At 43.3% G+C, this 26,758-nt stretch overlaps 1 protein-coding gene across 5 annotated transcripts in view; it reads left to right on the top strand.

Moving 5' to 3' along the window:
- Positions 1-26,758, top strand: part of EPS8L2 (EPS8 like 2) — a 258,012-nt gene that overhangs the window by 155,140 nt on the left and 76,114 nt on the right. The window lies entirely within an intron of this gene.

Here is a 26,758-nt window from a genome sequence, read left to right on the forward strand (position 1 = left end):
TTTAACCCTTTATGGGTATTGTACAACGGTCCTCTCTCATAACAGTGGTGCTGCTGATAATGGAAAATATATGATTGGGGAAAGATGTTACATTGGGATCAATGCTTTTAGGATGTTATACAGGAGATTAGGGGGTCTTCAATAATTCTATGTTATTTTTATCAATAAACACTGAAGAAAAGCAGTGCAAATGTATCACACAGGGAGTGTTTCTTCACTCCTATCATATTGTATTATAATGTCCTTCCATTAGTACACTACACCTAAAGGGGTACTCTGCCCCTAGACATCTTATTCCCTATCCATAGGATAAGAGATAAGATGTCTGATCACGGGGGTCCTGCTACTGGGACCCCCGCAATCTCTGTGCAGCACCCGGCGTTCGTTTCGAACGCCGGGTGTGGGGAGCTGGGGTCTTGACATCACGGCCTCACCCCTTCAATGCAAGTATATGGGAGGGGGCGTTGTGGCCACCACGCCCCCTTCCATAGACTTGCATTGAGGAGGCGTGGTGTGACATCACGAGGGGCATGGCCGTGATGTCACAACCCCGCTCCAAGCGTTTGGAACAAAATGTTCCGAATGCTGGGGCCGCGGAGTACCCCTTTAAGCCTTTGTAAGGCAATGGAGCTGTCATTATGGAAAATTGCATCACATGGGGTTATATAGAGCCTAAGAAAATAAAATAAAAAGTTACTTTAACCACTTCACCAATATCTTATCTGCCAGTCCAACAACACTTGGATCTCACTAAAGCCAAGTGCAGTATTAATAACAAAAAGGAACTGTAGTCCAGTACACGCTCAGATAAACTGCATCAACCCAGGAGTAGAGGGTGCAGTGAAGATTAGTGAAAATGGGGATTACAATTCCCTGCATTCTTGGTACAGTTCTCTGTAGTCACCGTGGCTTGAATGGTTTCCTATCTTTCTCACAGTCCCCTAGGCTAGCACAGTGACAAAGAGGTTGTACAAATGATGTTAGTGATCTTGTTCCTTTAGGTAGTTTCTAGCCTGATGGTATTTTGGATTGCCTGTGATGATCAACTGCATGGTTGAGACCAAACACATGGCAGTACGAGATATTTCCGCACGTGAGGAACAGTTGTTGACAAAATAACAGGTTGATAGCTAGAGGTGGATTTTCAGAGGTGGCATCCACAGTACACTTGTCTCCCAGGTAAAGTTATTTACAATAATTAAATGGGCACTGTCAGATACAAAAACTTTTGATATGTTGTAAAGCATGTATAACCAATAGGTTTTGCAATTGCTTTCATTAGAACATTTTCAGTATTTCATACTGATAAAGCCAGTCAAACAACTGCCCCCTCCCTGCCTGCTTGGACACATACTAGTCCTGCTGTGTCCATGCATCATCACCTATGTCATGGACACACTTCCTTGATTGACAGCTGTGAGTGCAGGGCTCATGGCTGGAGGAAAAATCCCCCCCCCCCCCCCACTGTCAGCTTGTGTCCCACTACTGTCAGTGAGGACAAGCTGGGAGTTATAGTTTTGCTAATGCTAGAGGAGATGTGAGCAGACCGCATACTGAGGGAGGGGGCGGAGACCTGCAAGTGAGGCCACGCCCCCTCCCTTTGAAAGGAATTCAGATTAGTGAGCTAAATTAAAAGTCAAATAAAAAAATCAATAAAGGTGCTAGACACATAAAAATTAGATGCACATGGTCAGAATTAGGTACTGAGTGATATATATATATATATATATATATATATATATATATAAAAAATGTTTTTTGTTGGATCTGATGGGTATGCTTTAAATGCAAATCTGTAGACTTTTTCTTTTCATCAGATCCTTAATGGGTCAGTTGAAGAGATCATCACGATCTTGAGATGCATCATCCTTTACCACAGTAAATAAGAACTTTTTTCCTTCAGGCCCAGTTGTACAGCCCTTCTGGACATAGCATTTTCTCCTACCTGAAATGTAGCTATTTGAAAAGGCAGCATGCATTTTGTAAAGGCAGTTGTCTCATTTTTTACCCTAAGGCTGGTTTTACATGGCAAAAATTGACTCACTATTTCACATCAGTATTTGTAACCCAAAATCAGAAGTGGAACATACAGAGAAAATGATTTGTACCTTTTCCATGTTTTAGACCCATTCTTGGTTTTGCTTTCAGATACTGGTGCAACATACTGAGATAAATACAGCCGTGTCAAACCAACCTCAGGCTGGCGTCACACACAGCCCTTTTTATGGGAAAAAAAACTGCAGTTTGTGAGCCAAATAACTTTCTTTTTGACCCACTTCTGGTTTTAACGCCAAAAATGTAGTTTTATATATATATATTTTTCTTTCAAACAATGCATGTTCATGTTTCAAATAACTTTTCAGGATAAGATGCCATGTGTGTACAGTTCATGAGGAGCATCACTATTTCTGGTTATTACATAACTTATATATGGTATTTTTACCAGTTTTATCTCTCATTTTGAATTGTCCATTGACATCAATAACTACAGGGATGCTTGTCCAAAAAACAGTGGGGCAGATTTACTATGACCAAAAAATGTCTTCAATGGCTTGCATAACTTGATTATGGCTTTTAGTCACTATAGTCACATTTTTAGACACTTTTCCACTGCATCCGAAAAACAGCATGGCCTTAGCAAAAGGGAACATGGCTTTGGTAAAGAGGCTGTGGCTTAAGCCATCTAATAGTTATTCTTAAAGGGGTTATCCAGGAAAAAAACTTTTTTTTTTAATATATATATCAACTGGCTCTAGAAAGTTAGACAGATTTGTAAATTACTTCTATAAAAAAAAAAATCTTAATCATTTCAGTACTTTTCTGTCTAAGTGCTCTCTGATGACACATGTCTCGGGAAACGCCCAGTTTAGAAGCAAATCCCCATAGCAAACCTCTTCTACTCTGTGCAGTTCCCGAGACAAGCAGAGATGTCAGCAGAGAGCACTGTTGCCAGCCAGAAAACAACAACTCAACTTCAGCAGCTGATAATTATTGAAAGGAGTAACATTTTTTAATAGAAGTAATTTACAAATCTGTTTAACTTTCTTTAGCCAGTTGATATAAAAAAAAAAAGTTTTTCCTGGAATACCCCTTTAACATAGACTAGACAGTCTAAGATTTATCAAACATTCGTAGCCACTGTGATAAACCTTGCACATTCTTAGACTGTCTAATCTTGGTTTACATTGTCTAAGAATTAGACAGTTTTAGTAAGTCTGGGCTACTGTAGGTGAAACAACCAGGAGTTCTCCATACAAAACGTACTGTAGATGTGCCTAGCATTGCACTAAACTGCAAATAGACAATAAAAACATTCTCAGAATTCTGCAAATCCATGAACGCTGCAAAATAAAGGTCAATGTTCCGTACAAATAGTTATAAACACATTTAATAGCTTGTCGCTTTATGGAGCTCTATGGCGTATGTTAAGTTGTTTCCATGGTCTCCTATGGCTATAGTCTGACATTAAAGAGACACTGTCATTATGAAAAACTTTTTATATTTTGTAGTACTACTGATAAGATTACTTTTTTAAATATACATTTATTTAAAAAATAATTTTTAATTTTATTTTAAAAAAATCAAGAATGAAAATAGCCGCCACTAGGGGTCATCTGTCTTTATGCAGACAGACTACTTTATATTTTGCAGCATACTGGATACCGTCCGTAAAGCATGTTGGTATCCATTATAGGAGATCACCATTGCACCACTACAGCCTTCAGCTGTTCATAAACATGATGGGAGTTGTAGTTTTACAACCGCTGGGGGTACAATCTTTGTAAAACTCCGTTTAAGGCTAAGTTTCTACATGTTTATTTTGGGGGGGAAAATGCCAATTCTGCCTTTTTTTTCTTTATTTTTTACATTTTTTAGGTAGTTCTACTACTCCCAGTATGGAACACACTGTTCCATGATGGGAGTAGTAGTACCTGTACTAATTGACAGATCACCTGGGTCCATTGCGATCCTTCTGTATAATTTATAGATGCAGCCGCCACTCTTCTATGGTCCCCTGCACTTACGTATATATACACCTATTCATATTTCCCGCAGAGAGCTGTGATTGGCCAGATGGTTTCAGCCAATCACAACTCTCTGTAGGAAATATGAATAGGTGTATATATATATATATATATATATATATATATAAGTCAGTGCAGGGGATCTTAGAAGAGCATACATTATACATTATACAGGAGGATCACAGCGGGTGTCAGGAGTGACATCCGCTGTGATCTTTCCTTAACTGCAGATACTACTGCTCCCAACATGGAGCACACTCTGCTCAATGCTGGGAGCTGTAGTACCTGCATTAATAGACAGATCGCAACAGGTGTTCAGAAGTTACGCTCGCTGCGATCTGTCTATTAATGCAGGTACTACTGCAGCATGGAGCAGAGTGTGCTGTGTTGGGAGTAGTAGTACCTGCAGTTAAGAACAGATCACAGCGGGTGTCAGTCGTGACACCCGATGTGATCGTCCTTTCTATTGCAGAGATGCGGAAACTTGTGGTGTTTTTTCGGGCGTTTTTTTCTGGAGTTTTCACCTTTGTGTGGAATTTGCCTTTTTTGGCCCCTTTGGTGTTTTTTTTTTCCAAATTTGTTTGGTACCAAAAAAAAAAAAAAGGATGCAGTAGGGATGGAAAAAAATTATTTAACAAAATTTTTATTTTTTATAATGAAATTTTAATTAATTTTTAATAAAGTGTGTGTATGTTTAACTTTTCTCTCTCAATTTTTTTCATTTTTTAGGTAGTACTACTACTCCCAGCATGGATCAGATTGTTCCATGATGGGAGTAGTAGTACCTGTACTAATAGACATATCGCTCTGGATGTCACTCCTGACACCCGATGCGATCATCCATAATATAGCAGAGATGTGGTGTGGCTCTATACTGGTGCGGCTCACATCTCTGCTCTGTACTCAGGCCAGTGATGTGAATAGAACATATTCATATTTTCCGCCCATAGTGGGGACTGGCCGGATGATTGCAGCCAATCACAGCTCTCAGAGTGAAATATGGATGAGTGATGTTGTCATCCTTCTGTTCCGTTCAGCGAACACAGGCAGAGCAGGGGGAGGGGAGATGAGGAGCCGTGTACGTCCTCTCTCCCCTGCTCTGTCTTCTTTCTCCCGTGCAGACCTGTGTCCTCCAAAGGCAGAGCAGGGGAAGGGGAGATGAGGGGGGCATGTACCTCCTCTTTCCTCCTGCTCTGCCTTTGTTCTGCCCTCCCACAGCTCTAACTTCGGAGAGCTAAGGGGAGGAGCGGAGGCAAGTCTGCACGGGGCACAAATTTCCATGTCACACTGGCTGGAGTATAGTGCAGAGATGTGAGCGCTAGTGTTGAGCGGCATAGATCATATTCGAATTTGCGATATTTCGCAAATATATGGACGAATATTCGTCATATATTCGCTAAATTCGCATATTCGTAATATCTGCGTTTTATTTTCACATATGCGAAAATTCGCATATTAAAATGAGCATATGCGGAAATTCTTGCATAGCTTGATTATGGCTTTTAGTCACTTTAGTCACTTTAGTTGAGTTGTTCTTTTCTTTCTAAGTGCTTTCTGATGACACATGTCTCGGGAACCGCCCAGTTTAGAAGCAAATCCCCATAGCAAACCTCTTCTACTCTGTGCAGTTCCCGAGACAAGCAGAGATGATCGCAACAGGTGTTCAGAAGTTACACTCACTGCGATCTGTCTATTAATGCAGGTACTACTGCAGCATGGAGCAGAGTGTGCTGTGTTGGGAGTAGTAGTACCTGCAGTTAAGAACAAATCACAGCGGGTGTCAGTCGTGACACCCGATGTGATCGTCCTTTCTATTGCAGAGATGCAGAAACTTGTGGTGTATTTTCTGGTGTTTTTTTCTGGAGTTTTTACCTTTGTGTGGAATTTGCTTTTTTTGGCCCCTTTGGCGTTTTTTTTCTTTCAAATTTGTTGGTTACCAACAATATTCGTAATATTCGCGTTTTATTTTCGCATATGCGAAAATTCGCACATGCGAAAATTAGCATATAAAAATTAACATATGCGGAAATTCGCATATGTGAAAATTCGTACGCCAGTTTCACACAGTAGTATTAGAGCCTTCTTTACACCACACAAGCTGGAAGCAGAGAGGGATGATCACTGTGATGTGTACTGTAAAAAAAAAAAAATTATGAAAATATTCGTAATTACGAATATATAGTGCTATATTCGCGAATTTGCGAATATGCGATATTCGCAAGCAACACTAGTGAGCGCTGTATAGAGCCGCTCTGCATCTCTGCAATAGAAAGGACGATCAAAGCAGGTGTCAGGAGTGATAACACTGTGATCTATCCTTTTAAAGGGGTACTCCGGTTAAAACCTTTTTTCTTTTAAATCAACTGGTGGCAGAAAGTTAAACATATTTGTAAATCACTTCTATTAAAAAATATTAATCCTTCCTGTACTTATTAGCTGCTGAATACTACAGAGGAAATTCTTTTCTTTTTGGAATGCTCTCTGATGACATCACGAGCACAGTTCTCTCTGCTGATATTATAATAATAATAACACTTTATTTATTGTTGTCCTTAGTGGCATTTGAACCCAAGTGCCCAGCACTGCAAAGCAGCAGTGCTAACCACTGAGCCACCATGCTGCCCTTAGCATACATCTGCTATGCATGGTTGCTAAAATGGACAGAGATGTCAGCAGAGAGCACTGTGCTCGTGGTGTCATCAGTGTTCCAAAAAGAAAGGAATTTCCTCTGTAGCATTCAGCAGCTAATAAGTACTGGAAGGATTAAGATTTTTTAATAGAAGTAATTTACAAATATGTTTAACTTTCTGCCACCAGTTGATTTAAAAGAAAAAAGGTTTTCACCGGAGTACCCCTTTAACTGCAGGTACTTCTACTCCCAACATGGAGCACACTGCTCCATGTTGGGAGCTGTAGTACCTGCATTAATAGACAGATCACAGCGAGTTTCACTCCTGACACCCGCTGTGATCCTCCTGTATAATGTATAGATGCGGCCAGCTGCTCTTCTATGGTCCCCTGCACTGACGTATATATACACCTATTAATATTTCCCACAGAGTTGTGATTGGCTGGAACCATCTGGCCAATCACAGCTCTCTGCAGGAAATATTAATAGGTGTATATATACGGAAGTGCAGGGGGCCACAGAAGAGCGGCCAGCCGCATCTATATATTATACAGAAGGATCGAAACAGGCGATCTGTCAATTAGTACAGGTACTACTACTCCCATCATGGAACAGTGTTTTATTACTGTCGGCTACATTTTTGGTCCCTGCCCGCCCACATAAATTGATCCCTGTTTAAAAATTAATGAAAATTTCATTATAAAAGATACATTTCGTTAAATACAATTTTTTCCATCACTACTGTATCTTTTTTATTATTATTTTTTAATGGTACCCTACGAAATTTTAATAAAAACAGTATCTCCATCACTTTTTTGGATCGCTAAAGTCCAAAAAAGAATAAAAACGTTGGCAAAAACGCCAAAGTTAAAACCAACTGTTACGCCGAGCGCTCCGGGTCCCCGCTCCTCCCCGGAGCGCTCGCTACACTCTCCCCGCTGCAGCGCTCCGGTCAGATCCACTGACCCGGGGCGCTGCGATTCCGCTTCCAGCCGGGATGCGATTCGCGATGCGGGTAGCGCCCGCTCGCGATGCGCACCCCGGCTCCCGTACCTGACTCGCTCTCCCTCGGTCCTGTCCCGGCGCGCGCGGCCCCGCTCCCTAGGGCGCGCGCGCGCCGGGTCTTTGCGATTTAAAGGGCCACTGCGCCGCTGATTGGCGCAGTGATTCCAATTAGTGTGTTCACCTGTGCACTTCCCTATATCACCTCACTTCCCCTGCACTCCCTTGCCGGATCTTGTTGCCATCGTGCCAGTGAAAGCGTTTCCTTGTGAGTTCCTAGCCTGTGTTCCAGACCTCCTGCCGTTGCCCCTGACTACGATCCTTGCTGCCTGCCCCTACCTTCTGCTACGTCCGACCTTGCTTCTGTCTACTCCCTTGTACCGCGCCTATCTTCAGCAGCCAGAGAGGTGAGCCGTTGCTAGTGGATACGACCTGGTCACTACCGCCGCAGCAAGACCATCCCGCTTTGCGGCGGGCTCTGGTGAAAACCAGTAGTGACTTAGAACCGATCCACTAGCACGGTCCACGCCAATCCCTCTCTGGCACAGAGGATCCACTACCTGCCAGCCGGCATCGTGACAGTAGATCCGGCCATGGATCCCGCTGAAGTTCCTCTGCCAGTTGTCGCTGACCTTACCACGGTGGTCGCCCAGCAGTCACAACAGATAGCGCAACAAGGCCAACAGCTGTCTCAACTGACCGTTATGCTACAGCAGTTACTACCACAGCTTCAGCAGTCATCTCCTCCGCCAGCTCCTGCACCTCCTCCGCAGCGAGTGGCCGCTCCTGGTCTACGCCTATCCTTGCCGGATAAATTTGATGGGGACTCTAAGTTTTGCCGTGGCTTTCTTTCCCAATGTTCCCTGCATCTGGAGATGATGTCGGACCAGTTTCCCACTGAAAGGTCTAAGGTGGCTTTCGTAGTCAGCCTTCTGTCTGGAAAAGCCCTGTCTTGGGCCACACCGCTCTGGGACCGCAATGACCCCGTCACTGCCTCTGTACACTCCTTCTTCTCGGAAATCCGAAGTGTCTTTGAGGAACCTGCCCGAGCCTCTTCTGCTGAGACTGCCCTGTTGAACCTGGTCCAGGGTAATTCTTCCGTTGGCGAGTATGCCGTACAATTCCGTACTCTTGCTTCAGAATTATCCTGGAATAATGAGGCCCTCTGCGCGACCTTTAAAAAAGGCCTATCCAGCAACATTAAAGATGTTCTGGCCGCACGAGAAATTCCTGCTAATCTACATGAACTCATTCAACTAGCCACTCGCATTGACATGCGTTTTTCCGAAAGGCGTCAGGAGCTCCGCCAAGATATGGACTCTGTTCGCACGAGGCGTTTCTTCTCCTCGGCTCCTCTCTCCTCTGGTCCCCTGCAATCCGTTCCTGTGCCTCCCGCCGTGGAGGCTATGCAGGTCGACCGGTCTCGCCTGACACCTCAAGAGAGGACACGACGCCGCATGGAGAACCTCTGCCTGTACTGTGCTAGTACCGAACACTTCCTGAGGGATTGTCCTATCCGTCCTCCCCGCCTGGAAAGACGTACGCTGACTCCGCACAAAGGTGAGACAGTCCTTGATGTCTACTCTGCTTCTCCACGTCTTACTGTGCCTGTGCGGATGTCTGCCTCTGCCTTCTCCTTCTCTACTGTGGCCTTCTTGGACTCTGGATCTGCAGGAAATTTTATTTTGGCCTCTCTCGTCAACAGGTTCAACATCCCAGTGACCAGTCTCGCCAGACCCCTTTACATCAATTGTGTAAACAATGAAAGATTGGACTGTACCATACGTTTCCGCACGGAGCCCCTTCTAATGAGCATCGGATCTCATCACGAGAGGATTGAACTTTTGGTCCTCCCCAATTGCACCTCGGAAATTCTCCTTGGACTTCCCTGGCTTCAACTTCATTCCCCAACCCTGGATTGGTCCACTGGGGAGATCAAGAGTTGGGGGCCCTCTTGTTCCAAGGACTGTTTAAAACCGGTTCCCAGTAACCCTTGCCGTGACTCTGTGGTTCCTCCAGTAACCGGTCTCCCTAAGGCCTATATGGACTTCGCGGATGTTTTCTGCAAAAAACAAGCTGAGACTCTACCTCCTCACAGGCCTTATGATTGTCCTATCGACCTCCTCCCGGGCACTACTCCACCCCGGGGCAGAATTTATCCTCTCTCTGCCCCAGAGACTCTTGCCATGTCTGAATACGTCCAGGAAAATTTAAAAAAGGGCTTTATCCGTAAATCCTCCTCTCCTGCCGGAGCCGGATTTTTCTTTGTGTCCAAAAAAGATGGCTCCCTACGTCCTTGCATTGACTACCGCGGTCTTAATAAAATCACGGTTAAGAACCGCTACCCCCTACCCCTCATCTCTGAACTCTTTGATCGCCTCCAAGGTGCCCACATCTTTACTAAACTGGACTTAAGAGGTGCCTATAACCTCATCCGCATCAGAGAGGGGGATGAGTGGAAAACGGCATTTAACACCAGAGATGGACACTTTGAGTATCTGGTCATGCCCTTTGGCCTGTGCAACGCCCCTGCTGTCTTCCAAGACTTTGTTAATGAAATTTTTCGTGATCTGTTATACTCCTGTGTTGTTGTATATCTGGACGATATCCTAATTTTTTCTGCCAATCTAGAAGAACACCGCCAGCATGTCCGTATGGTTCTTCAGAGACTTCGTGACAATCAACTCTATGCCAAAATTGAGAAATGTCTGTTTGAACGCCAATCTCTTCCTTTTCTAGGATACTTGGTCTCTGGCCAGGGGCTACAAATGGATCCAGACAAACTCTCTGCCGTCTTAGATTGGCCACGCCCCTCCGGACTCCGTGCTATCCAACGCTTTTTGGGGTTCGCCAATTATTACAGGCAATTTATTCCACATTTTTCTACCGTTGTGGCTCCTATCGTGGCTTTAACCAAAAAAAATGCCGATCCCAAGTCTTGGCCTCCTCAAGCGGAAGACGCCTTTAAACGACTCAAGTCTGCCTTTTCTTCGGCTCCCGTGCTCTCCAGACCTGACCCTTCCAAACCCTTCCTATTGGAGGTTGATGCCTCCTCAGTGGGAGCTGGAGCTGTTCTTCTACAAAAAAATTCTTCCGGGCATGCTGTCACTTGTGGTTTTTTTTCTAGGACCTTCTCTCCGGCGGAGAGGAACTACTCCATCGGGGATCGAGAGCTTCTAGCCATCAAATTAGCACTTGAGGAATGGAGGCATCTGCTGGAGGGATCAAGATTTCCAGTTATTATTTACACCGACCACAAGAACCTCTCCTACCTCCAGTCTGCCCAACGGCTGAATCCTCGCCAGGCCCGGTGGTCTCTGTTCTTTGCCCGATTTAATTTTGAGATTCACTTTCGGCCTGCCGATAAGAACATTAGGGCCGATGCTCTCTCTCGTTCCTCGGATGCCTCAGAAGTTGAACTCTCTCCGCAACACATCATTCCACCTGACTGCCTGATCTCCACTTCTCCAGCCTCCATCAGGCAAACTCCTCCAGGAAAGACCTTTGTTTCTCCACGCCAACGCCTCGGAATCCTCAAATGGGGTCACTCCTCCCATCTCGCAGGTCATGTGGGCATCAAGAAATCTGTGCAACTCATCTCCCGCTTCTATTGGTGGCCGACTCTGGAGACGGATGTTGTGGACTTTGTGAGAGCCTGCACTATCTGTGCCCGGGATAAGACTCCTCGCCAGAAGCCCGCTGGTTTTCTTCATCCCCTGCCTGTCCCCGAACAGCCTTGGTCTCTGATTGGTATGGATTTTATTACTGATTTACCCCCTTCCCATGGCAACACTGTTATTTGGGTGGTCGTTGATCGATTCTCCAAAATGGCACATTTCATCCCTCTTCCTGGTCTTCCTTCAGCGCCTCAGTTGGCTAAACAATTTTTTGTACACATTTTTCGTCTTCACGGGTTGCCTACGCAGATCGTCTCGGATAGAGGCGTCCAATTCGTGTCTAAATTCTGGAGGGCTCTCTGTAAACAACTCAAGATTAAATTAAATTTTTCTTCTGCATATCATCCCCAGTCCAATGGACAAGTAGAAAGAATTAACCAGGTCTTGGGTGATTATTTACGACATTTTGTTTCCTCCCGCCAGGATGACTGGGCAGATCTCCTTCCATGGGCCGAATTCTCGTATAACTTCAGAGTCTCTGAATCTTCCTCCAAATCCCCATTTTTCGTGGTGTACGGCCGTCACCCTCTTCCCCCCCTCCCTACCCCCTTGCCCTCTGGTCTGCCCGCTGTGGATGAAATTTCTCGTGACCTTTCCATCATATGGAGAGAGACCCAAAATTCTCTCTTACAGGCTTCATCACGCATGAAGAAGTTCGCGGATAAGAAAAGAAGAGCCCCTCCCATTTTTTCCCCTGGAGACAAGGTATGGCTCTCCGCTAAATATGTCCGCTTCCGTGTCCCTAGCTACAAGTTGGGACCACGCTATCTTGGTCCTTTTAAAATTTTGTGTCAGATTAATCCTGTCTCTTACAAACTTCTTCTTCCTCCTTCTCTTCGTATCCCTAATGCCTTTCACGTTTCTCTTCTTAAACCACTCATCCTCAACCGTTTTTCTCCCAAATCTGTTCCTCCCACTCCTGTTTCCGGCTCCTCGGACATCTTCTCTGTCAAAGAGATCTTAGCTTCTAAAAAGGTCAGAGGGAAAACTTTTTATTTAGTGGATTGGGAGGGTTGTGGTCCTGAAGAGAGATCCTGGGAACCTGAGGACAACATCCTAGACAAAAGTCTGCTCCTCAGGTTCTCAGGCTCTAAGAAGAGGGGGAGACCCAAGGGGGGGGGTACTGTTACGCCGAGCGCTCCGGGTCCCCGCTCCTCCCCGGAGCGCTCGCTACACTCTCCCCGCTGCAGCGCTCCGGTCAGATCCACTGACCCGGGGCGCTGCGATTCCGCTTCCAGCCGGGATGCGATTCGCGATGCGGGTAGCGCCCGCTCGCGATGCGCACCCCGGCTCCCGTACCTGACTCGCTCTCCCTCGGTCCTGTCCCGGCGCGCGCGGCCCCGCTCCCTAGGGCGCGCGCGTGCCGGGTCTTTGCGATTTAAAGGGCCACTGCGCCGCTGATTGGCGCAGTGATTCCAATTAGTGTGTTCACCTGTGCACTTCCCTATATCACCTCACTTCCCCTGCACTCCCTTGCCGGATCTTGTTGCCATCGTGCCAGTGAAAGCGTTTCCTTGTGAGTTCCTAGCCTGTGTTCCAGACCTCCTGCCGTTGCCCCTGACTACGATCCTTGCTGCCTGCCCCGACCTTCTGCTACGTCCGACCTTGCTTCTGTCTACTCCCTTGTACCGCGCCTATCTTCAGCAGCCAGAGAGGTGAGCCGTTGCTAGTGGATACGACCTGGTCACTACCGCCGCAGCAAGACCATCCCGCTTTGCGGCGGGCTCTGGTGAAAACCAGTAGTGACTTAGAACCGATCCACTAGCACGGTCCACGCCAATCCCTCTCTGGCACAGAGGATCCACTACCTGCCAGCCGGCATCGTGACACCAACATGGTGTTTTTCTTGGCGTTTTTGCTCTCCCATAGACTTCTATAGGGGAAAAACGCCACGATTTCTGTGCAAAAAATGCCAAACTAGGTTTTGTTGGGCGTTTTGAAAAACCAGCCTCTGAGCACAAAATTGCTGAAAAACGCCAAAAGGATAAAAAAAAAAAGCCAAACTGAAAAACACCAAGTGGATCTGGCATTTTGCAGTTTACAATTGACTTGCAGCTAACATCTGGACGCAGCGTTTTTTCGCCAAAAAAACGCCATGTGGGAAATTTGGTGTTTTTTTATTAAGTTTTTACAAAAAAATTCCTCAGTGGAATTCCAGCCTTACGCCTATATGCACAGTATAAACCAAGTTCGGTTCATATGGATTGGACAATATGGCCAAGTTTGATATTTTACCAGTAGTCATTATATATATATGTGTATACCACTTACTTACCAATTACTTAACGACACCAGAACGTGATACACATGCTTAGGTTCTATTTGCTATCTGAAGCAATGTGTGCAATGGTGCCAACTCTATAAAATTATAGAAGCGAACATAAAATCTATGAATAAACTGCATAATAATAGCACAGAGAAAGCTTCTATTTATACTGGTGGTGTGCTCACCTAGGGAACACTCAGTGAACACCTCGTAGTGTGTCAGATCGACTAGGTAGGAAATAATCCAATGCACAAAGTAATTCTCTTTATGGGTCAACAGAGTAATGGCGTCCTGAAGTCATTTCCGACTGGACACCCTACCACTCATCAGTAGTAGGTCTGTTGGCTAAAGCACCAGCCCTGATCGGTTACAGTGGATGCCTGTAGCGGCATCTATACCAACTACCCCTTATCCAAGCCCTGCTATCAGTGTCACTGTTTCCTGTGTCAAGCTTAAAGGGGGGGGGGGGGGGTCGTGATATCAGGGCCATTTTAAAGGGGTTCTCCACTCCAAGACATCTTATAAGATGTCTGATCGCAGGGGTCCAGCAGCTGAGACCCCCTGCAATCTCTGTGCAGCATCCGGTGTTTGTTTAGAAGGCTTGGAGCGGGCGACGGGGGGGTCGTGACATCACAGCCACGCCCCTTGTGACATCTCGTCATGCCCCTTAATGCTAGTCTATGGCTTATTATTTGCGCCACTAATTCTACTTTGTAATGACATCAGTAATTTTACCCAAAAATCTACGACAAAACCCCCAAAAAATCATTGAGAAAAAAAAATTCCATTTTGTAACTTTTGGGGGCTTCCATTTCTACGTAGTACATTTTTCTGTAAAAATGACACCTTATCTTTATTCTGTAGATCCATACGATTAAAATGATATCCTACTGATATAGGTTTGATGCACGAAAATTTATACGTTTAAAAATGTCATCTTCTGAGCCCTATAACTTTCTAATTTTTTGGATATTGGGATGTATGAGGGCTAATTTTTTTGCGCCGTGATCTGAAGTTTCTATCGGTACCATTTTTGTTTTGATCGGACTTTTTGATCGCTTTATATAGGAAAATGTTATGGTATAAAAAGTGACCAAAAATACACTATTGTAGACTTTGGAATTTTTTTCCATTTACGCTATTGACCGTGCGGTTTAATTAATGATATATTTTTATAGTTCGGACAGTTATGCACACGGCGATACCACATATGTTTATATTTATTTGCATAGTTTTTTTTTTTTGGGGGGGGGGAAAAGGGGGGTGATTCAGACTTTTATTTGGGAAGAGGTTAAATCACATTTATTACCTTTTTTTTACACTTTTTTTTTTTTTGCAATGTTATAGCCCCAATAGGGGACTATAACATGCAATACATTGATTTCAGGCACTGATCAATACTATGCCATAGCATTGCATTGATCAGTGTTATTGGCGGTTGATTGCTCAAGCCTGGATCTCAGGCTTGGAGCAATCAATCACCGATCGGGCGTGCAGCAGGCAGGTAAGGGACCCTCCTCATGCATCCTAGCTGATTGGGACACCGTGGTGGTCTCGATCAGCCCAACTGAGCAGCCGGGAATGCTTTTTCTTTACTTTAGACGCGGCGATCAACTTTGTTTGCCTTGACTAAAGGGTTAATACGTGATCGGTGATGTCCGGTATTAGCCCCAGGTCCCGGCTACCGTTAGCCACCAGGACCGACTTGATATGATGACCCAATACCCCCCGTTATATCACGGGAGTGGGCGCAGGATGTACAGGTAGACCCTGCGTCCATAAGAAGTTAAAGGGGTACTCCGGTGGAAAACTATTTTTTTTTTTCCACATCAGTTGGTTCCAGAAAGTTATACAGACTTGTAAATTACTTCTATAGAAAAAAATCTTAATCCTTCCAGTACTTATCAGCTGCTGTATACTCCAGAGGAAGTTGTATTTCTTTTTGAAGTTCTTTTCTGTCTGACCAAAATGCTCTCTGTTAACATCTCTGTCTGTCTCGGGAACTGTCCAGAGTAGGAGCAAATTCCCATAGCAAACCACAGTGTCAGCAGAGAGCACTGTGGTCAGACAGAAAAGGACTGCAAAACTTTCTTTGGAACATACAACAGCTGTAATATACTGGAAGGATTAAGATTTTTAAATAGAAGTCATTTACACATCTGTTTAACTTTCTGGAGCCAGTTCTGAAAAAAAATAGTTTTCCACTGGAGTACCCCTTTAACCCCTTAAAGGGGATCCTCCTCGTGTCCTTACAGCTGATCGGGACCACTGCGGTGAAATCACGGCGCCCCGATCAGCTGTACGGACACGAGGAGGATCCCTACCTGCCTCCTGCACGTCCAATCGCTAAATGACTGCTCCGTGCCTGAGATCCAGGCAGGAGCAGTTGAGCGGCGATAACACTGATCAATACCATGATATTGCATGGCAGTGATCAGTGTAGGAAATCACTGTGTGCAATGTTATAGTCCCCTATGGGTGATATAACATTGCAAAAGAAAAAAGTGAAAATAAAGTGTTAATAAATGTGATTTAACCCCTTCCCTAATAAAAGTCTGAATAACCCACCTTTTCCCATAAAAAAAATATGTAAATAAAAATAAATACACCGTAGACATATGTGGTATTTCCATGTGTGTAAATGTCCGAACTGTAAAAATATATCATTAATTAAACTGCACGGTCAATGGCGTACGCGCAAAAAAATTCCAAAGTCCAAAATAACGTATTTTTGGTCGCTTTTTATACCATAAAAAAATGAATAAAAAGCGATCAAAATGTCCGATCAAAACAAAAATGGTACCACTGAAAACTTCAGATCACGGCGCAAAAAATAAGTTCCAAAATGGCTTGTTTTTAAAAAAAATTTGTGGCACAATGTTTTTTTATTTTGCTTTCGCCGTAGATTTTTGGGTAAAATGACTGATGTCATTACAAAGTTGGTGCAAAAGTCAAGAGAAATAGGAAACAAAAAGAAAAAAAGGTTTGAATTATCGTGCAGACCTGATGTACTTCTTCAGTACTAACTTTTGTTTTTTCTATTTTTGTTTCTGCAGTGGTTTCTGATCTTTGTCATTTTTATTCTTGCACTCTTTTTTCCATGATTGATTTGTATGTATGATCCGTATTCATGCCATGCGATTTTCTTGCAGTATTATGACCGTAGTTTGTCCGTATGCTATATATTCCCACACACAATATAAACTGTAGAAAAATGTAATATCAGTGTTAATTATTATATATACAAAATCGTGGTGTAGATATTTTCTTTTGATATGTTTTTGCACCAGACATACATTCTTTTTGGTCTATCTATCTTACTACATTCATATCTAGGCATCCGATTTGTTTAGTATTCCGTGGTATGGTTTGTAGTTTGTAAATGAATTTTTTCATTTTTTGCTATTATTTTTTTGTCTTTGTATTATACATACGCGCCTGTGTTGCTTTTCCCGGGTTATTTTAGCGACACAGGAACTTTTTAGATTCGGCCCACGCCTCTGGTGTCTGTGCCTGCTCTCCATTAGTTTGATGCATTGATACAGGTATATAAGCCGGTTCTTTTCACTTTACTATTTGCCATGATTAAGAGTTAGAATCAGCTCGAAACGTGTCGGTGTTTCCTTCGTTTTTATGACATGTCACAGGGATATTTCTTTTTTATATTTTTAATGTGCATTAATTAAAGTCTTGCTTTAAAAGTAATTGGTGGAGATTTATCAAAACCTGCCCAGAGGAAAAGTTGCCCAGTTGCCCATAGCAACCAATCAGATTACTTCTTTCATTTTGCAGAGGCTTTGTTAAAAATGAAAGAAGCAAGCTGATTGGTTGCTATGAGCAACTGGGCAACTTTTCCTCTGGTCAGGTTTTGATAAATCTCCCCCATTGTCTCTTTATTTTATTTCATCTAGGGCAAAATGTATCATTTTAAGTTTGTATTCCTTAGGAAGAGCAGCTCTGGAGCACAACATGTTGCTACAACAAGTGAAACGCTGTGCAGACCAAGGGCTCAAACACACAACTGTGTTCTGGATCTACAGTATACAGATCTGTAACATGGAACCAATAGTCTATACAATGCTAATACAAAGACACACAAAGGCGTTTTGTTGTTTGTTTGTTTTTTTTTGTTTTTTTTTAAACCTCCAAGAATAAAAATTACAGCACCATAGTCCGGCTTATAGACCTGTAACATAGACCTTTATGGACTTGCGTGCAGTAAAGGATTCATGAACAAGAGAACAGGGCATTATAAAAAAAAGGTGTATGTTTTATTATTTGGGCGGAGATGCTTTTTAAGTAAAGGAAAGCAGCGTTACGATGATATTTCTAGTCAAGCTTGGGGTGTGGTCAATAGATACAGCCGTCTAACACAGGTTCAAAGGCAAAGAAAGTTCTTTTAATCTATATTTCTCTTCTGCAAGCATTGAGTTTTATGTAGTTTGCATTGTAGTTGTGAATTGTTCGGTGCACATTGCAGGTTTGCTATGTTGTTTACTACACACAGACAAGTTTTACATCTGGAATATAAATATATATATATGTGGGAGAGATTAGAGTTGGAGCAGCACCTCAAAGTCCAATATGTGTTGAATGCCAGTGGCCTTGAGCCCGGGTCAGTCAGGGGCGGATCCAGAGTGGAGTCTCGGGAGGGGCACTATTAGAGTATTTTTGTGTTGGCAGACAGAAAACAAGATGTTGCTCACGGAACTTACAATATTATTAAATGTATCATACAGTCCTAACCTTGTTTAAGACTCTTAGGCCGTGCTCACATGTCAGAATAATTATCAAATATACCAATTGCCACAGAATGGGAAAGTGCTAAAGAGGTTTTTACCATTTAAAACTACAGCTCCCAGTATGACCTAAGCAGTGGTGAGGGGATGCTGGGAGTTGTTGTTTCAACCATCATTACTGCAGAACTTACAAGTGACTCTAGCTCTGATGGGACACACACAGGAGGATACAGAATGATATCAGTGACTACAGGTGACGTCTTCTCTATAGTGAGGAGAATACACAATGATATCAGTGACTACAGGTGACGTCTTCTCTATAGTGAGGAGAATACACAATGATATCAGTGACTACAGGTGACGTCTTCTCTATAGTGAGGAGAATACACAATGATATCAGTGACTACAGGTGACGTCTTCTCTATAGTGAGGAGAATACACAATGATATCAGTGACTACAGGTGACGTCTTCTCTATAGTGAGGAGAATACACAATGATATCAGTGACTACAGGTGACGCCTTCTCTATAGTGAGGAGAATACACAATGATATCAGTGACTACAGGTGATGTCTTCTCTATAGTCTTTCCTTATCTAATTCAGATGGTACATACCGCCAGGAATTGTTCCAGCTATATTTTCTCTCAGCAGATCTTGACGCCCAGATGGTTTCTATGTCAGCGGATTCTGATCCTCTATATGAAAACAATAATTATTATAGTACTGCCAGACACTGTATTCTTCTAATACAGTACCACCACACACCCTCTGAATATAATTCTGACACACTGTACCTCCTGAATATACAACACACTGTACCCTCTGAATATAATACCGCCACACCGTACCCTCTGTATATAATACTATCACACACTGTACCCTCTGAATATAATATGATAAACGTATATAAGTATATTAATGGCCCATACAAAAAATATGGAGAAAAACTGTTCCAGGTTAAACCCCCCCAAAGGACGAGGGGGCACTCCCTCCGTCTGGAGAAGAAAAGGTTTAGTCTCAAGGGGCGACACGCCTTCTTTACCGTGAGGACTGTGAATTTATGGAACGGTCTACCTCAGGAACTGGTCACAGCAGGAACAATTAACAGCTTTAAAACAGGATTAGATACATTCCTGGAACAAAATAACATTAATGCTTATGAAGAAATATAAAATCTCATCCCTTCCCCAATATCGCGCCACACCCCTACCCCTTAATTCCCTGGTTGAACTTGATGGACAAATGTCTTTTTTCGACCGTACTAACTATGTAACTATGTAACTATGTAATACTACCACACACTGCGCCATCTAAATATAATACTACCACACACTGTGCCCTCTGAATATAATACTACCACACACTGTGTTCTCTAAATGTAATACTACAACACACTTCACTCTCTGAATATAATACTATCACACACTGCCCTCTCTGAATATAATACTACCACACACTGTACCCTCTGTATATAATGCTACCACCCACTGTACCCTCTGAATATAATACTACCACACACTGTACCCTCTGTATATAATACTACCACACACTGCACCCTCTGAATATAATACTACCACACACTGCACCCTCTGTATATAATACTACCACACACTGTACCCTCTGAATATAATACTACCACACACTGCACCCTCTGAATATAATACTCTCTAAATTTAATGCTACCAAACACTGCACTCTCTGAATATAACTTGCTGCGCATTACACCCTCTGAATAAAATACCCAAATGTTTTGTGACCCATAAAAAACGTACCACCCCAGAAATTCCTCATCATATACACTATACTTCTGAAATGCAGAACACTCTGTGCCTTTACATATAGTAATAATGCCCCATCTTGTGCCCCTACATAGAATAATTATGACCCGTCCTGTTCCCCCCACATAATAATAATGCCCTCTGTCCTGTGTCCCTAACATATATTGCCCCCTGTGCTGTGCCCTTCACATATAATGCCCCCGTTCTTTGCCCCTCACATATAATGCCCCCATCATGTGCCCCTCACATATAATGCCCCCTGTAATGTGCCCCTCACATATAATGCCCCCATCCTGTCCCCTCAGGGGGCATTATTTGTGAGGGGCACAGCACAGGGGGGCATTATATGTGAGGGGCGCATGACAGGGGCATTATATGTGAGGGGCACATGACAGGGGCATTATATGTGAAGGGCGCATGATGGGGGCATTATATATGAGGGGTGCATGATGGGGGCATTATATGTGAGGGGTGCGTGATGGGGGAATTATATGTGAGGGGTGCATTATGGGGCATTATATGTGATAGGCACAGCACAGGGGGCATTATATGTGTGGGGCAAAGCACAGGGCATTATATGTGTGGGGCACAGCACAGGTGGCATTATATGTGTGGAGCACAGCACAGGGGGCATTATATGAAATAATGCCTCCTGTGCTGTGCCCCTCACATAAAATGGCCCCTGTGCTGTGCCCCTCACATATAATGGCCCCTGTGCTGTGCCCCACACATATAATTTATATGTGTGGGGCACAGCACAGGGGGCATTATATGTGTGGAGCACAGCACAGGGGGCATTATATGAAATAATGCCTCCTGTGCTGTGCCCCTCACATATAATGCCCCCTGTGCTGTGCCCCTCACATATAATGCCCCCTGTGCCCCACACATATAATTTATATGTGTGGGGCACAGCACAGGGGGCATTATATGTGTGGAGCACAGCACAGGGGGCATTATATGAAATAATGCCTCCTGTACTGTGCCCCTCACATATAATGCCCCCTGTGCTGTGCCCCTCACATATAATGCCCCCTGTGCCCCACACATATAATTTATATGTGTGGGACACAGCACAGGGGGCATTATATGTGAGGGGCACAGCACAGGGGGCATTATATGTGAGGGGCACAGCACAGGAGGCATTATTTCATATAATGCCCCCTGTGCTGTGCCCCACACACATAATTTATATGTGTGGGACACAGCACAGGGGGCATTATATGTGAGGGGCACAGCACAGGGGGCATTATTTCATATAATGCCCCCTGTGCTATGCCCCTCACATATAATGCCCCCTGTGCTATGCCCCTCACATATAATGCCCCCTGTGCTGTGCCCCAAACATATAAATTATATGTGTGGGACACAGCACAGGGGGCATTATATGTGAGGGGCACAGCACAGGGGGGCCCCCTGCCATGTGCTCTTCCCATATAATGCCCCCTGTGCTTTGCCCTACACATTAAATATTCCCTTTTTCCAAGTTTTTAAATCCCCTCCCCCACCCCCTCCTCCTGTATATAGTTTCCCCAAATCCCCTGGCCCCTGTGCATACTCTTCACTACTTACAGAATGCGGGCTGCGGGGACAGGATCTCCGGGCGCCGGCGCGATGATGTGACGTCATCGCGCCGGCCTCTAGTGGATCGCGTCCCCGCAGCTCACACACTGTAATCACAGCGTGTGAAAGTTCAGTGAATGGTGGAGCTGGAGCTTACAGCTTCGGCTCTACCATGCAAGGTGGTGGGGCGGGTGCTGCGTGCGGCAATCTCGGGGGGGGCAATTGCCCCGTTGCCTCCCCCCTGGATCCGCCACTGGGGTCAGTGGGCTATAAACAATCCAAAGAAAATAGAAATGGCCGCAGCAAAACTCCAGTGCAAAAAATAGCTTCATTCCATCACAATGGTGTGCAACGTTTCAGCTGCCCATGCAGCCTTTTTCAGCTGAAACGTTGCACACCATTGTGATGGAATAAAGCTATTTTTTGCTGCGGCCATTTCTATTTTCTTTGGATTGTTTATATATGTGCATAGCTTTTATTAAACATCTTTTAAAGGGGTACTCCACTGGCCAGCGTTCGGAAGTAAATGTAACGAAAACACTGTTTTCGTGCTGTGGCTGTCGGCCATGCCCCTCGTGACATCTCGGCCACGCCCCCTCAATGCAAGTCTATGGGAGAAAGCATGACAGCTGAACCTTTACTTCCGAATGCTAGAATACTCCTTTAAAGGGAATCCGACAGTTTCTAACGCTACTTGTCTTGCGTAAATCAGTGCAGCCATCTTGTTACTAATATGGTAATTCCTTCTCCTACACCATGGAGGCGGGCTGCTGCTGTAAGTGCAACGGTTTCTCCCACCCGCTCTGTTCAAAAACTCCACCCCTTCCATAAATATTCATCCCCTCTTCCTCAGCAAGTTCATGAAGGGGAAGTTATCGCCCGAAATGGGTGGTGACATAAGCCGATGAGGGCAGGAAAAAGCATTTTTCATAAAGCAACAGCCCATCTCCATTGCACAGAAGAAGGAATTACCATATTAGCAACAAGATGAATATCTCCTGAACAGGGTCACTCCTCGCACTATCTACCTGTATATTCAGGTTAGTGTGGGTGATCCTGCTGTCAGATTCTCTTTAACCCCTAGACAATATTTAGCATACATGTATGCCCTTGCCATCAAGGATGTCATTACCTTTTTAGATGCAAGGATCTATACCAATCATGACATCTAAAGGTATAAGTGATTGATGCTGGTTAGCTTAGTCATCAGTGGAGCGACAATTACACTGTATAATGCTATGCAACAGGCATAGCATTATACAGTGAATGCAATCTAATGATTGCATATAAAAGTCTACAATAAAAAAATGTATTATAATTAAAATTATATAAAAGCTCCTCCCCTAATAACAAATAATAAAATTAACATTCTTTATCCAGTGTACAAAAATAAAATAACATTTTGGTATGGCCAAAATATGCAGATTTTTTATCACAGAAATTTTTTTTTTAATAAAAAGTGATCAAGAAGTCCCATAAAACAAAAATGGTACCAATAAAAATTGCAGATCATGGCACAAAAAATAGCCCTCATATAGCCCCATATATGGAAAAATAAAAAAGTATTGTGGTCAGAAAAAGACAATTTTAAACATGCTCATAGTGCATAGTTTGCATTTTTATTAAAGTAATACAATAATTAAAAATATATACAATGGGCATCAGTTTAATTGCATTGACCTACAAAATAAAGATTACATGTTATTTCTACCATAAAATGCACAACATAAAAACAAAAGTATGATCAAAAATGTTAATAATACAGGGTGTCTCAAATGTAAGGAAACACCCATCTAAAATAAAAATGATTAGACAGATGATGATCTAATTTTAGAGCCGTGAGTAGAGATGAGCGAACTTACAGTAAATTCGATTAGTCACAAACTTCTCGGCTCGGCAGTTGATGACTTATCCTGCATAAATTAGTTCAGCCTTCAGGTGCTCATGTGGGCTGGAAAAGGTGGATACATTCCTAGGAAAGAGTCTCCAAGGACTGTATCCACCTTTTCCAGCCCACGGGAGCACCTGAAAGCTGAACTAATTTATGTAGGATAAGTCATCAACTGCCGAGCCGAGAAGTTTGTGACGAATCGAATTTACTGTAAATTCGCTCATCTCTAGCCGTGAGTGAAGGGGAAAACCTTAGGCCAAGTCACCAATATGGTTACCATCTTAGATTCAACTTCAGTTTTTTAAATAAGGAGGTAGAGAATTTCACAAAAATTGTGTGCTTAGTGTTAAATAAAGCTTTATTTATTCAAATGGTAAAAAGTGGTTTTGCCTTCAATATGCCCCATAATTTTTATGTGTTAAGGCTATCCTTTGTTCGCATTCCGGATGAACGTTCACCGAAACACTTGTGCTAGGGAAAGATTTACATAGTACAGTACTATATGGAATGTGGAGAGAGAAGGTGTTATTGATGCACTCGGTTTGCAAGATGATATGTGGGCAAAAATAAAAGAAACAGCTGTAGGATCACAGCAAGGAAATGGTTACACTAAGCACTGTGCACTTATTGCAGTCGGTTCACTGGAATTAACAATTAATTAAAGGCAAAGCTGCACAGAGATTTATGGCGGTGAGAGATGAGGGAAGCCTTGATTTACTTTTGAGGATTAGTGTGGATTATTTTCATGAGGTAGACTCAGCTTCTAGGTACACCGCCCAGGCTTTCTCATGCTACCTCCCTCTCTCCTGCGCACATCACATGCTAAGCTCAACTTTCCACTTCCTGTCATTTGTCCTGATGTAGATGTTACTAATTTTGCTGTTTTCTGGGGCAAGGTGTCATTTTCGGTTAATTGAAAATATAATAGATAAAACAGAAAGAGGCGGCGCTCAAATCCCAAAAGCGATTGAAAGTAGGAGAGGTTTGTACTCACCCGGTGTATGTGGGAGGTCACGGGACAGTGATCCCCCACTAACACCTGGAGTCCTCTTGTCACTTATATACTGAAACAATCTCCGTCATGTAGACATCCCTTAGGGAGGGCGCAGGGTGAGCCGGAATCACAGTGCCGTGGTCCGTGTAAGAAGAAAGAACAAATGGAAAAACCAGCGCTAGGAGGCAGTATATAACATAATAACAATCAAACAAAAATGTAGTAGATTGTCACTGAAATGGACTTACTTCACTAGGGGAGATGTGTAGGTACAGTAACCTTTCACATCATCCCCTTCCAGGAGAGTATGACAAAAAAGCCCGGAGGTCCGTGGATGGATAGGGTAGGTTTTATTGCGACGCGTTTCGGAGGGCTTACAGGATCGCCTCCTTCCTCAGGCATATCGTTATGCCTGAGGAAGGAGGCGATCCTGTAAGCCCTCCGAAACGCGTCGCAATAAAACCTACCCTATCCATCCACGGACCTCCGGGCTTTTTTGTCATACTCTCCTGGAAGGGGATGATGTGAAAGGTTACTGTACCTACACATCTCCCCTAGTGAAGTAAGTCCATTTCAGTGACAATCTACTACATTTTTGTTTGATTGTTATTATGTTATATACTGCCTCCGAGCGCTGGTTTTTCCATTTGTTCTTTTTTCGGTTAATTGAGTGATTTATAATTGTGTTAAGAATCCTCTAGGCTATGAAATAAAGGGAAGGTGTTTAAAAGGGTACTCCACCCACTGCGATCTCCCTATTGTTTAGAATGCTGGTGGTGGCAAGAGTGCTGCACAGAGATCGTGGGGGTCCCAGCGGAGGGACCCCCGCGATCAGACATCTTATCCCCTATGCTTTGGATAGGGGATAACATGTGTGTGGGCAGAGTACCCCTTTAAAATGACAGTGACCATTTAAGATGAACAATATTTTGTCTAGAATTAATTCACCATCTGCCAAAGCTTTCTTTTTCTTTTGTTTCTTTTTTTTTTAATATAAGGAGTGTTTACTTACTTTTGAGACACCCTGTGTGAATTTGTTGTTGAAAAAAGTTATTCAGTTCAAGTCATATACAGCAAGTTACACACATTTTACAGACTATATGACTGGACCTGTCTATCAGATCAGAAGTTATCATTTTTGGGGCTATACTAGAAATGTAGTCGCCTGTTTGTCACTTCTTGCTGTCAATATTCACTTGGATAACATGGAATATATTATATATTCTAGTCCTTACACAAATGACTGTTATCACTTTGCGCTTGGAATGAGTCCTTTATGCTTTGATCTTTAGTATTACAGTGTAGACGTCAATGAAACATATATACACATACTTTTATCTACCATTCAGGTACAAAAGGTTGAGTAATGGAAGGTTGAGTACTGCAAAGGTTGTTACTTCTCATCAAAGTTAATAAAACCCATCCCTAGAGATTCCATGACCAAACAACAGGGATTGATGCAGTAAACAATTGAATTACATTCTCTCTCTAATATAATTGATACAATATTCGGAAAACCACAGGCAATAAGAAAGGAAAGCAACAACCTCTATAAAGCGTAACATACCTAAAAAAATTGTATTTTTTGTAAGTATCTTGACATAAGAGGATGCATGTCATACCGGTTGGTGTCTAACCCCCCCCCCCCCCCCTCCAACCTCCGCCTGTTTATTCAGTAGGGGAGAGGCGACTTTATCACTCAATATAGTACTGAGGCGTCATGAAATCCAACACGACCAATCCTTGTTTTCCCCAGACCCAGCTGATATCAACATTTGTCTAATACGTATGTGCAGCATTATATGCGGTGATATTGTAACCAACAATGGTATGTCCCGCTCTGGTCTTACATGTGACAGACAAGGTTTGACCATTTTAATAGTATTGAGGAAAATTGATCTATATCACAGATGTTTAAGTGCATATTGTCTTTTTCTATGTAGCTCGTGAAAAGTAAGCACTTCACAAACAAAGCTATAGGAACAATAGTATAAGCAAACAGACACCAGACACGAAAACAAATATTTCCTCTCTGGATGGATCTCTTGGTGACTCCCTTACTAACATCTAGTATGTCAAATTCTTTAATATGGAACATGATAAAAAATATCACTGCTTGTGTAAAAACTATTTTATTTACAGTATTTTTGGTGGCTTCCAAGATTAGAAGTGACTGTCCCATCTTGTCAATTGG

Source organism: Hyla sarda, chromosome 6, assembly GCF_029499605.1.
Source record: "Hyla sarda isolate aHylSar1 chromosome 6, aHylSar1.hap1, whole genome shotgun sequence".
NCBI lineage: Eukaryota > Metazoa > Chordata > Amphibia > Anura > Hylidae > Hyla > Hyla sarda.